Source organism: Gnatocerus cornutus, unplaced genomic scaffold (assembly GCF_029298725.1).
Source record: "Gnatocerus cornutus isolate USDA-ARS CGAHR unplaced genomic scaffold, icGnaCorn1.1 ctg00000286.1, whole genome shotgun sequence".
NCBI classification, from domain to species: Eukaryota; Metazoa; Arthropoda; class Insecta; order Coleoptera; family Tenebrionidae; genus Gnatocerus; species Gnatocerus cornutus.
The window spans coordinates 2391-12500 of record NW_028275605.1 but is presented as its reverse complement, the minus strand read 5'-3'; the positions used below and the strand labels follow the sequence as shown (position 1 = coordinate 12500).

Sequence of the window (10110 nt, the reverse complement as noted above, 5' to 3'; positions counted from 1 at the left end):
TGTGTGCACAATTCCGTACGTTTCCGTCAACAATTGCGAATTGCGACCAACGACAAAAATCTACACCACATCAACATCGGCTTTCGCCTAGGGCTTAGGATCGACTGACTCGTGTGCAACGGCTGTTCACACGAAACCCTTCTCCACGTCAGTCCTCCAGGGCCTCGCTGGAGTATTTGCTACTACCACCAAGATCTGCACCGACGGCGGCTCCAGACGGCCTCACGGCCAGTCCTTCTGCGCTCACCGCCGCGACCCTCCTACTCGTCAGGGCTTCATGGCCGGTTAATTTAATAACCTGACCGCACATGCCTCTGACGGCCGAGTATAAGCACGACGCTTCAGCGCCATCCATTTTCAGGGCTAGTAACTTCGGCAGGTGAGTTGTTACACACTCCTTGGCGGATTCCGACTTCCATGGCCACCGTCCTGATGTCTTAAGTTACCAACGCCTTTCATGGTATCCCATAAGCGTCGATTTAGGCGCTTTAACTCGGCGTTTGGTTCATCCCACAGCGCCAGTTCTGCTTACCAAAAATGGCCCACTTGGCACTCTGATTCGAGTCTCGCGGCTTCAATAGTTCGAGCAAGCCGGAGATCTCACCCATTTAAAGTTTGAGAATAGGTTGAGGCCGTTTCGACCCCAATGCCTCTAATCATTCGCTTTACCGGATGAAACTCGTATGCTATGAGCGCCAGCTATCCTGAGGGAAACTTCGGAGGGAACCAGCTACTAGATGGTTCGATTAGTCTTTCGCCCCTATACCCAGTTCCGACGATCGATTTGCACGTCAGAATCGCTACGGACCTCCATCAGGGTTTCCCCTGACTTCGTCCTGACCAGGCATAGTTCACCATCTTTCGGGTCCCAGCGTGTACGCTCTTGGTGCGCCTCTTCTCGCAATGAGAACGAGACGCCCCGGGAGTGCGGGGCGGCAGCCGTAACGACCGCCCATCCTCCCTTGGTCCGCGCAAGGCGGACCTTCACTTTCATTGCGCCTTTAGGTTTAGTTAAATCCCAATGACTCGCGCACATGCTAGACTCCTTGGTCCGTGTTTCAAGACGGGTCCTGAAAGTACCCAAAGCTATAGCGTCGCAGATCGGCGTTTCAACGAGGTCTGTCCGAGAACACCTCAGCGAACAGCCACCCGGGGACGGGACCGGCACCAGGTCCGATCACCATCACGACGGGCGCGCTTGCCGAAGGTCGGACGCTAACTGTGTAGCGGCCCCGCGCCATCTGTATACCGTCGAGCGAGCCGATCGGGAAACACCACGGGTTCATTCGGCGAACGGCGAACCGTCCGAACGAGCTCCACCGCGGGCCTTAGACCGGCACTCAACGGATCGCGACGTCCTACAGGGGGAGAAGTGCACGCGTTCGACGGCAGATCGACAAAACGAAAGGTGCAAACGACGCGTACGCCATCTGTCACACGATCGTCCAGCGCCGCCATCGAGTCACGCTGAATCTCCCCTTTCGACCTTTCGGGTTTCTCAGGTTTACCCCTGAACGGTTTCACGTACTATTGAACTCTCTCTTCAAAGTTCTTTTCAACTTTCCCTCACGGTACTTGTTCGCTATCGGTCTCGTGGTCATATTTAGCCTTAGATGGAGTTTACCACCCACTTAGGGCTGCACTCTCAAGCAACCCGACTCTGAGGAGAGATCCTCCCGTTATCGGCAGCGGTCGCTACGGGCCTGGCACCCTCTATGGGCTGTGGCCCCGTTCAAGATGGACTTGGACGCGCCGCACGATCTCGGGATGACGGATCCTCCCTAACACCACATTTCCCGGCGTCCGGTTTCGGCCGCGGGATTCGGTGCTGGGCTTCTCCCTGTTCGCTCGCCGCTACTGAGGGAATCCTAGTTAGTTTCTTTTCCTCCGCTTAGTAATATGCTTAAATTCAGCGGGTAGTCTCACCTGCTCTGAGGTCGCATATGAAAAATAAAAATTTTTCATTCGGTCATTTCGACGATCACGACACGTCTCCCATTCCTTGCTATACGTGTTCGTCATTTTTCTTTTTAAAAAATGGCTAAGTTTACAGAAACGCTTACGATCTGACGTCTGTCGCGATTTGCATTACACGTCTCGGACACGACGACCGTCTATAACGTTCTCAACCTTAAAACGCCATTTTTTTTTTTTAAATGACGACATGTTGAAGAAATAGGACGTGCTACGCCGAAAGACCAGCCAACAACTACAACAAGTAGTAGTTGGTCGCTTTCGCGTCTTAAGATGTCGCGCAAATTTACTCGCTGCACGAGAAACGCACACAAACACACGATTCTACGACACACCACGCAAGAACATGTGCCGACGTAAACACTTTCGTATTTATGATTCGCAAGGTGGACGTCCGACGGACTTTGTAAAAAAAAATACAAAGCATACCCGTCCCGTCCTTTTTGACGAAAAAACACGCTCGAGTAAACGTCTCGGCACACGTTCGAGGCGTGCGTCGTTATATCGTGACGTAAGTGACGATCACGTACATTAATGAGTACCTATTCGACGCGTCGCAACACATCCAACACGCTCCGACGTTTTCGTCCGAAAACGAAAACCGAGCAGTCTTTGAAATTGACACGACCCTCAGCCAGGAGTGGTCCGGGAACATTATATCCGAGGACCGCAATGTGCGTTCGAAATGTCGATGTTCATGTGTCCTGCAGTTCACAAGTTGACGCGCAATTAGCTGCGTTCTTCATCGACCCACGAGCCAAGTGATCCACCGTTCAGGGTAATCTTTTTAAAATTTAAACGCTCGTTCCACAAGAACCCCGATCATGCCGATCGTCCAGCTGTCTATACACGTCTTGCAAAAATTTTTGCGTACGTGCGTACATCCGAAACGAAAATGATCTTCGTGGTTCCGAAACGTGCCACGTCTAAAATTTCGGTGTTGTGGTATGGATATTTATGATTCTCGCTCTTAATTGTCTTTCGTCCGTACTTTCTCGTCTGAAAGGGAACGCGATCGTCGGTCTCAGTTTTACGCGTACGAAAAAATTAAAAAAAATATTAACCCAAACACAAATTTGTATCCGCGCACCGAAAAAGAAGCACTTTTCTTTTTCACGCGGTCTCCGCTTTTACACGCAAAGTACGAGCATGTATGTGTGAAGATGGGACATGTTCGATACGATTTTAATTAGGAATTTGCCAATTTCCTTTTTCTCAGCAATAATTTTAATAAATAATGCTGCTTTCTCTCATAAACTACATTTTCGGTAGTTTTCCTTTATTGTGTCTTTCATTTAGTGTGCGTGTGTGTGTGTCAAGCACTTTAAAAAGTGTGACGAAGAGACGGTTTTTGATCGATCGGAATGAACACATCATTACATCATCGTACTCGTTATGAAAAAGCGAATTAGTATCCGCCGTAAGCGAAAAGAGATTTTCGCGGGCGGTCTTTGTGTTCGTGTTTCAATTTTCTTTCTATATTTTTTCGTCGCCAAACCGAAGACAGATCGTGAATTTTGACGAAAAAATTTATAGACGTGCCAGACTGAGCGTCTAACATAAAATCCTCAAGTTTACCGTTCTATATCGTGACTTAATGACGATTGACGGTGTATATAATTTTGAAATGGTGCAGTCGTACGCTCCGTAAAGAGAATTTTACCGTTTCTAACGAAATCACTTTACCACATCTACCAAAAACATTAAAAAAGCAAGGTGTGATGTGTGTGCGATCGCTCGTTTAACGGCGCTTTCAAAAAACTCTTTGAAGCGTCTAACGACGAACATCATTCACGCGAATCGTAGAATCGGGAGCGTTTCTCGCCGGTCCCGTAGCCGGGCGTAAATCATTTAAAACCCACGGTGTCGTAACCTAATTCGACACCTGCGATTTTCTTCTTTCTCGACTACTCTGCTACATCCTCTCCGTGTGTCCGAAAAAAGAGGACTTCTAACGTCTTTCGACTTTCGCGGTGGAGTTCACAACTTTCCGCGATCCGGTCGAAAAACCGAAAGCGTCCCTCCTTCTTTCCATCATTGGAAAAGATCGAGAGATAGTACAAAAAAAATCAAAAAATCTAGGTACCCGAAGAAACAGCCGTATGCCCGAGCGAATTCGGTTTTTCTCGTTCAAAAAAGGTGAAAAACTCGATCGCAAGGACCGGCGCTGCGGGCCAGCGTAACGCTATTGTTTTTCCGAATATGTACGATTCGTAGTTCAAAACGTCGTACACACGGTGTTTCAAAAAGAAACAAGCAACGGCACGACAAAAGATCGTGCCGTCGACTCCATGTCATCGACGACGGTGTTGTAAAAACATAAAGTGTACATCGACACGATCAAATGAAAATGCATAATAATAAATTATACATATGTCAAAATTCGTGTGTACGAGGACACGTTAATGATCCTTCCGCAGGTTCACCTACGGAAACCTTGTTACGACTTTTACTTCCTCTAAATGATCAAGTTTGGTCATCTTCCCAGCGACATCGACGACGTCGAAACGCCATCGCGTACCGGTCCGAAGACCTCACTAAATCATTCAATCGGTAGTAGCGACGGGCGGTGTGTACAAAGGGCAGGGACGTAATCAACGCGAGCTTATGACTCACGCTTACTGGGAATTCCTCGTTCATGGGGAACAATTGCAAGCCCCAATCCCTAGCACGAAGGAGGTTCAGCGGGTTACCCGGACCGCTCGGTCAGGGAGGACACGCTGATTCCTTCAGTGTAGCGCGCGTGCGGCCCAGAACATCTAAGGGCATCACAGACCTGTTATTGCTCAATCTCGTGCGGCTAGAAGCCGCCTGTCCCTCTAAGAAGAATTGTTTGTACGCCGACAGTAAAAACCGCGCACGACCACCGGGCGAACCCAGGATCGACGGGCCTTTGGGATGTCGAAATACGCCTATTTAGCAGGCTAGAGTCTCGTTCGTTATCGGAATTAACCAGACAAATCGCTCCACCAACTAAGAACGGCCATGCACCACCACCCACCGAATCAAGAAAGAGCTCTCAATCTGTCAATCCTTCCGGTGTCCGGGCCTGGTGAGGTTTCCCGTGTTGAGTCAAATTAAGCCGCAGGCTCCACTCCTGGTGGTGCCCTTCCGTCAATTCCTTTAAGTTTCAGCTTTGCAACCATACTTCCCCCGGAACCCAAAAGCTTTGGTTTCCCGGAAGCTGCCCGCCGAGTCATCGGAAGAACGTCGGCGGATCGCTAGCTGGCATCGTTTATGGTTAGAACTAGGGCGGTATCTGATCGCCTTCGAACCTCTAACTTTCGTTCTTGATCAATGAAAGCGTTTTTGGCAAATGCTTTCGCTTCTGTCCGTCTTGCGACGATCCAAGAATTTCACCTCTAACGTCGCAATACGAATGCCCCCATCCGTTCCTATTAATCATTACCTCGGGGTTCCGAAAACCAACAAAATAGAACCGAGGTCCTATTCCATTATTCCATGCACACAGTATTCAGGCGAAGTTTTAGCCTGCTTTAAGCACTCTAATTTGTTCAAAGTAAACGTGCCGGCCCACCTCGACACTCAATGAAGAGCACCGCGGCGGGATTGAGTTGGGCCGCCCTCTCGAGCTAAGCCCACCGGCAGGACGTCCCGCGGCACGCCAGTTGACACCGCGAACGATGAACCGGCGGCGCGGGACACAGATTCGACTACGAGCTTTTTAACCGCAACAACTTTAATATACGCTATTGGAGCTGGAATTACCGCGGCTGCTGGCACCAGACTTGCCCTCCAATTGATCCTCGTTAAAGGGTTTAGAGTGTACTCATTCCGATTACGGGGCCTCGGATGAGTCCCGTATCGTTATTTTTCGTCACTACCTCCCCGTGCCGGGAGTGGGTAATTTGCGCGCCTGCTGCCTTCCTTGGATGTGGTAGCCGTTTCTCAGGCTCCCTCTCCGGAATCGAACCCTGATTCCCCGTTACCCGTTACAACCATGGTAGGCGCAGAACCTACCATCGACAGTTGATAAGGCAGACATTTGAAAGATGCGTCGCCGGTGCGAGACCGTGCGATCAGCGTAAAGTTATTCAGAGTCACCAAGTTGTACGATGACGGAGACCGCCACCGATTGGTTTTGATCTAATAAAAGCGCTCCTTCCGTTTCCGGTTGGAGCTCTGTTTGCATGTATTAGCTCTAGAATTACCACAGTTATCCAAGTAAATGTGGGTACGATCTAAGGAACCATAACTGATTTAATGAGCCTTTCGCGGTTTCACCTTAATTTGGCTTGTACAGAGACATGCATGGCTTAATCTTTGAGACAAGCATATGACTACTGCAGGATCAACCAGGGAACTGCGTACTTGTTTTAAAATAAAGGAGTTTTAGTCTTCTTTTCCTTCTAGTCATATAAGCTACAATAATCGTAGAATTTCGGAAGACACCTGCTGCTCTTATAAAAAACTGAACACTTTCCTATTATTGTTTGAAGAAAGTGTGCGTGTCTGCGAACGAAAAACCTCGTAAGAAGAGACGTAACGCCACGCGATCTTTCTGGATGGAAAATTTTTCGACATTTTTCTCACATCATCCTTGATTGAATCTCCTGCAACAATTTTATTCTATTCATCCGTTCTAAGTTGTCGTCGTCGTCGAAATAAATAATTTGTACACACTTCGGGGTACACGTTTGTCAAAATTCATGAAATGCAACGTAACATTTTTACTTTAATAAATTTTTACAGTGCATTCAGATCGACTAAACGAACAACGACGGATGAATTGATTTATGGATTTTTATTTGTTGCGACTCATCGGAGGAGAGAGTGAAGAAAAATAATCCAATATCATGGTTACGGAATAATTTTCTATGACTTTTTCCATCCTTGTTTGAATCTTGCAACAATTAATTTTATTCATCCGTTCTAAGTTGTCGTCGTCGTCGAAATAAATAATTTGTACACATTTCGGTACACGTTTGTCAAAATTCATGAAATGCAACGTAACATTTTACTTTAATAAATTTTTACAGTGCATTCAGATCGACTAAACGAACAACGACGGATGGATTACTTATTTTTGTTGCGACTCATCGGACGAAAAGTAGAAACATAATCCTCCATTGTAATATAGTTTTTACGGAAATTTTTTCTTTTATTTTATATCCTTGATTGAATGCTGCATTTTATCCGTCTTTTTTCGTCAAAAACAGAGATCAATGCGATCATCGGACGAAGAAATAATTTCCAGTTCAAAATTTAGAGATTTTTGGGCACATCGACTTGAAATTTTATCGTAAAGAAAAATATCGTCGTCGACAGCAAAAGTTCAAACATTCTCCATACTCCTTCGCTAGATTGAAAGCGACGGTTTTATTGTGAGATTCTCTTAGAAATATTCACACGATACGAGTTTATGAAATTTTATTTATTTCAAAATTCTCGCTCGGACTTTAGTGAGTTGACGCATTTGTTAATTTTTGGTCGTTCTGACACGAACACATAAAATCTTTGATTGCATTTGGACCGCTAAAGCTAACATAGAAACGCTCGCCGCATCCGCAATCTCGCTGTGCATGGTCAATGGCAAGATTTGTCATCCCTCAAACGATGGTGGGTCCACAGGGTACACATTCCGGCCATCGTCCCAACTACGGGTAAGTCGCGGTGTACGAGAGGTAACAAGATAATCGGACGCACATAAAATCACATTTCGATCGTACGCTTTTGTCCGCTGCTACATACCACCACTACTATCCCTATATATGCCAGCGCGGCAGCGTTCAGCTCTGAATCACTCGATGCGCGAAACGGTCGAAATCCCATAGCGCGCCGGCCGCTCGCTATGGGCGAGGGGTCGGGTAAATCGGTCTGATCGCTCGGTGCAAAAGTCCGTTTGGGTACTTAGAGACGGAATTTTAAAATTCTGATTTCGCAGATCAATTTCAAGGGTCATTAGGACTCGAATGCCGTTAACGGTGTTTTGAAAAAAATATTTTTTACGTTTTTACGGCATTTCGACCGAACACCTCAGTTCCGACTTCGGACTTAGAATAATTTTCATCAAAATTTCGAACGCCTCAGTTTCCAGAGGGTTTTAGATCCCGTTTAGTTAGGGGTTTGAAATTATCACAGCCACCCTTGTTTGGTGTTAGTTCGACCGTAACTTTTGTTCGTTTGCATTTAATTTCGATTTTTCTCGGACTTTTGGTCAATGTAAATTTATCAACCGCTACACTTCCGACTTCGGACTTAGACGAATGAGCGCCGAACGCTACAGTTTCGACTTCGGACTTAGAAAAATTTCGCTCGACCGCCACAGTTTCGAATTGGACTTAGAAAAATTTCGGTCGAACGCCTCAGTTTCGAATCGGACTTAGAAAAATTTTGGTCGACCGCTACAGTTTCGACTTCGGACTTAGAAAAATTTCGTTCGAACGCTACAGTTTCGACTTCGGACTTAGAAAAATTTCGCTCGACCGCCACAGTTCCAACATGAGACTTAGAAAAATTTTCATCAAAAATTCGATCACCTCAGTTTCGACTACGGACTTAGAAAAATTTCGGTCAACCGCCACAGTTCCTACTTCGGTCTTAGAAAAATTTTGATGAAAATTTTGAACGCCTCAGTTTCCAGAGGGTTTTAGATCCCGTTTAATTAGAAGCTTGAAATTATAAAATCTACCTTCTATCGATGTTAGTTCGACCCAAACATTTGTTCGTTTGCATTTAATTTCGATTTTTCTCGTACTTTTGGTCAATGTAAATTTGTCAACCGCTACACTTCCGACTTCGGACTTAGACGAATGAGCGCCGAACGCTACAGTTTCGACTTCGGACTTAGAAAAATTTCGTTCGAACGCTACAGTTTCGACTTCGGACTTGGAAAAATTTCGCTCGACCGCCACAGTTCCAACATGAGACTTAGAAAAATTTTTATCAAAAATTCGAACACCTCAGTTTCGACTACGGACTTAGAAAAATTTCGCTCGACCGCCACAGTTCCTATTTCGGACTTAGAAAAATTTTCATCAAAATTTCGAACGCCTCAGTTTCCAGAGGGTTTTAGATCCCGTTTAATTAGGAGCTTGAAATTATAAAATCTACCTTCTATCGATGCTAGTTCGACCCAAACATTTGTTCGTTTGGATTTAATTTCGATTTTTCTCGGACTTTTGGTCAATGTAAATTTGTCAACCGCTACACTTCCGAGTTCGGACTTAGACGAATGAGCGCCGAACGCTACAGTTTCGACTTCGGACTTAGAAAAATTTTGTTCGAACGCTACAGTTTCGAATCGGACTTAGAAAAATTTTGGTCGACCGCTACAGTTTCGACTTCGGACTTAGAAAAATTTTGTTCGAACGCTACAGTTTCGACTTCGGACTTGGAAAAATTTCGATCGAACGCCACAGTTCCGACTTTTTTTCGAAACTGTAGCGTTCAGTCAAATTGCCGTAAAAACGTAAAAAACTTTTTTTACAAAACATGGTCGACAGCATTCGAGTCCTAATAATCCTTGAAATTGATCTGCGAAATCAGAATTTTAAAATTCCGTCTCTAAGTACCCAAACGGACTTTTGCACCGAGCGATCAGACCGTTTTACTCTACCCCTCGCCCATAGCGAGCGGCCGGCGCACTATGGGATTTCGATCGTTTCACGCATCGAGCGATTCAGAGCTGATCGCTGCCGCGGCGGCATATATAGGGAGTACTGATGGTAAGTGGCAGCGATGACGGACAAGTACGCACGATGAATGGATTGACATGAAATCAAATGTGCGCGTCCGTACGATCTGTTACCTCTCGTACATCGCGACCCCGTTTAATGATATTATGCTAAATTAAAAATAAAAATACATCGATGAAATAAAAAGTGGTAAATCTCTAGAAAGACAATATACCGCTGTGAATAAAAATTTCTCGATGAATAGCGAAATGTGAATTAGTCCGCCTGTAACGTGCATTTTGCGAACGAATTAGCTAATTCACCGCTAGTTAAAAAACGTGACCACCCAGTGCTCTTATCCAAAGTCGTCTGCAAATGAGATGAAATTAATAATCTTGACTCTAATGCAGACGACAAATTGAATTGAATAATTTACTTGAATAATGTGACGGATCTATAAAATAAAACACAAAGCCCGAAACACCAAGCAGTAAAAATC

The 10110-nt window shown here is 45.6% G+C and overlaps 3 non-coding genes across 3 annotated transcripts in view; all 3 read right to left on the bottom strand.

The window, feature by feature from the left end:
- The window catches only part of LOC148165543 (large subunit ribosomal RNA), a 4040-nt gene extending 2100 nt beyond the window's left edge, over positions 1-1940 (bottom strand). Inside the window, exon 1 of the ribosomal RNA XR_015771379.1 lies at positions 1-1940. This exon is cut by the window's left edge and continues 2100 nt beyond it. This is a non-coding gene — a ribosomal RNA (large subunit ribosomal RNA).
- Positions 1941-2598: 658 nt separating this feature from the next.
- LOC148165542 (5.8S ribosomal RNA) lies at positions 2599-2755 on the bottom strand. Its single transcript, XR_015771378.1, has one exon. It is a non-coding gene; the product is annotated as a 5.8S ribosomal RNA (ribosomal RNA).
- A 1622-nt stretch (positions 2756-4377) lies between these two features.
- LOC148165541 (small subunit ribosomal RNA) lies at positions 4378-6297 on the bottom strand. The gene has a single exon (XR_015771382.1). It is a non-coding gene; the product is annotated as a small subunit ribosomal RNA (ribosomal RNA).
- Positions 6298-10110: the final 3813 nt, after the last annotated feature.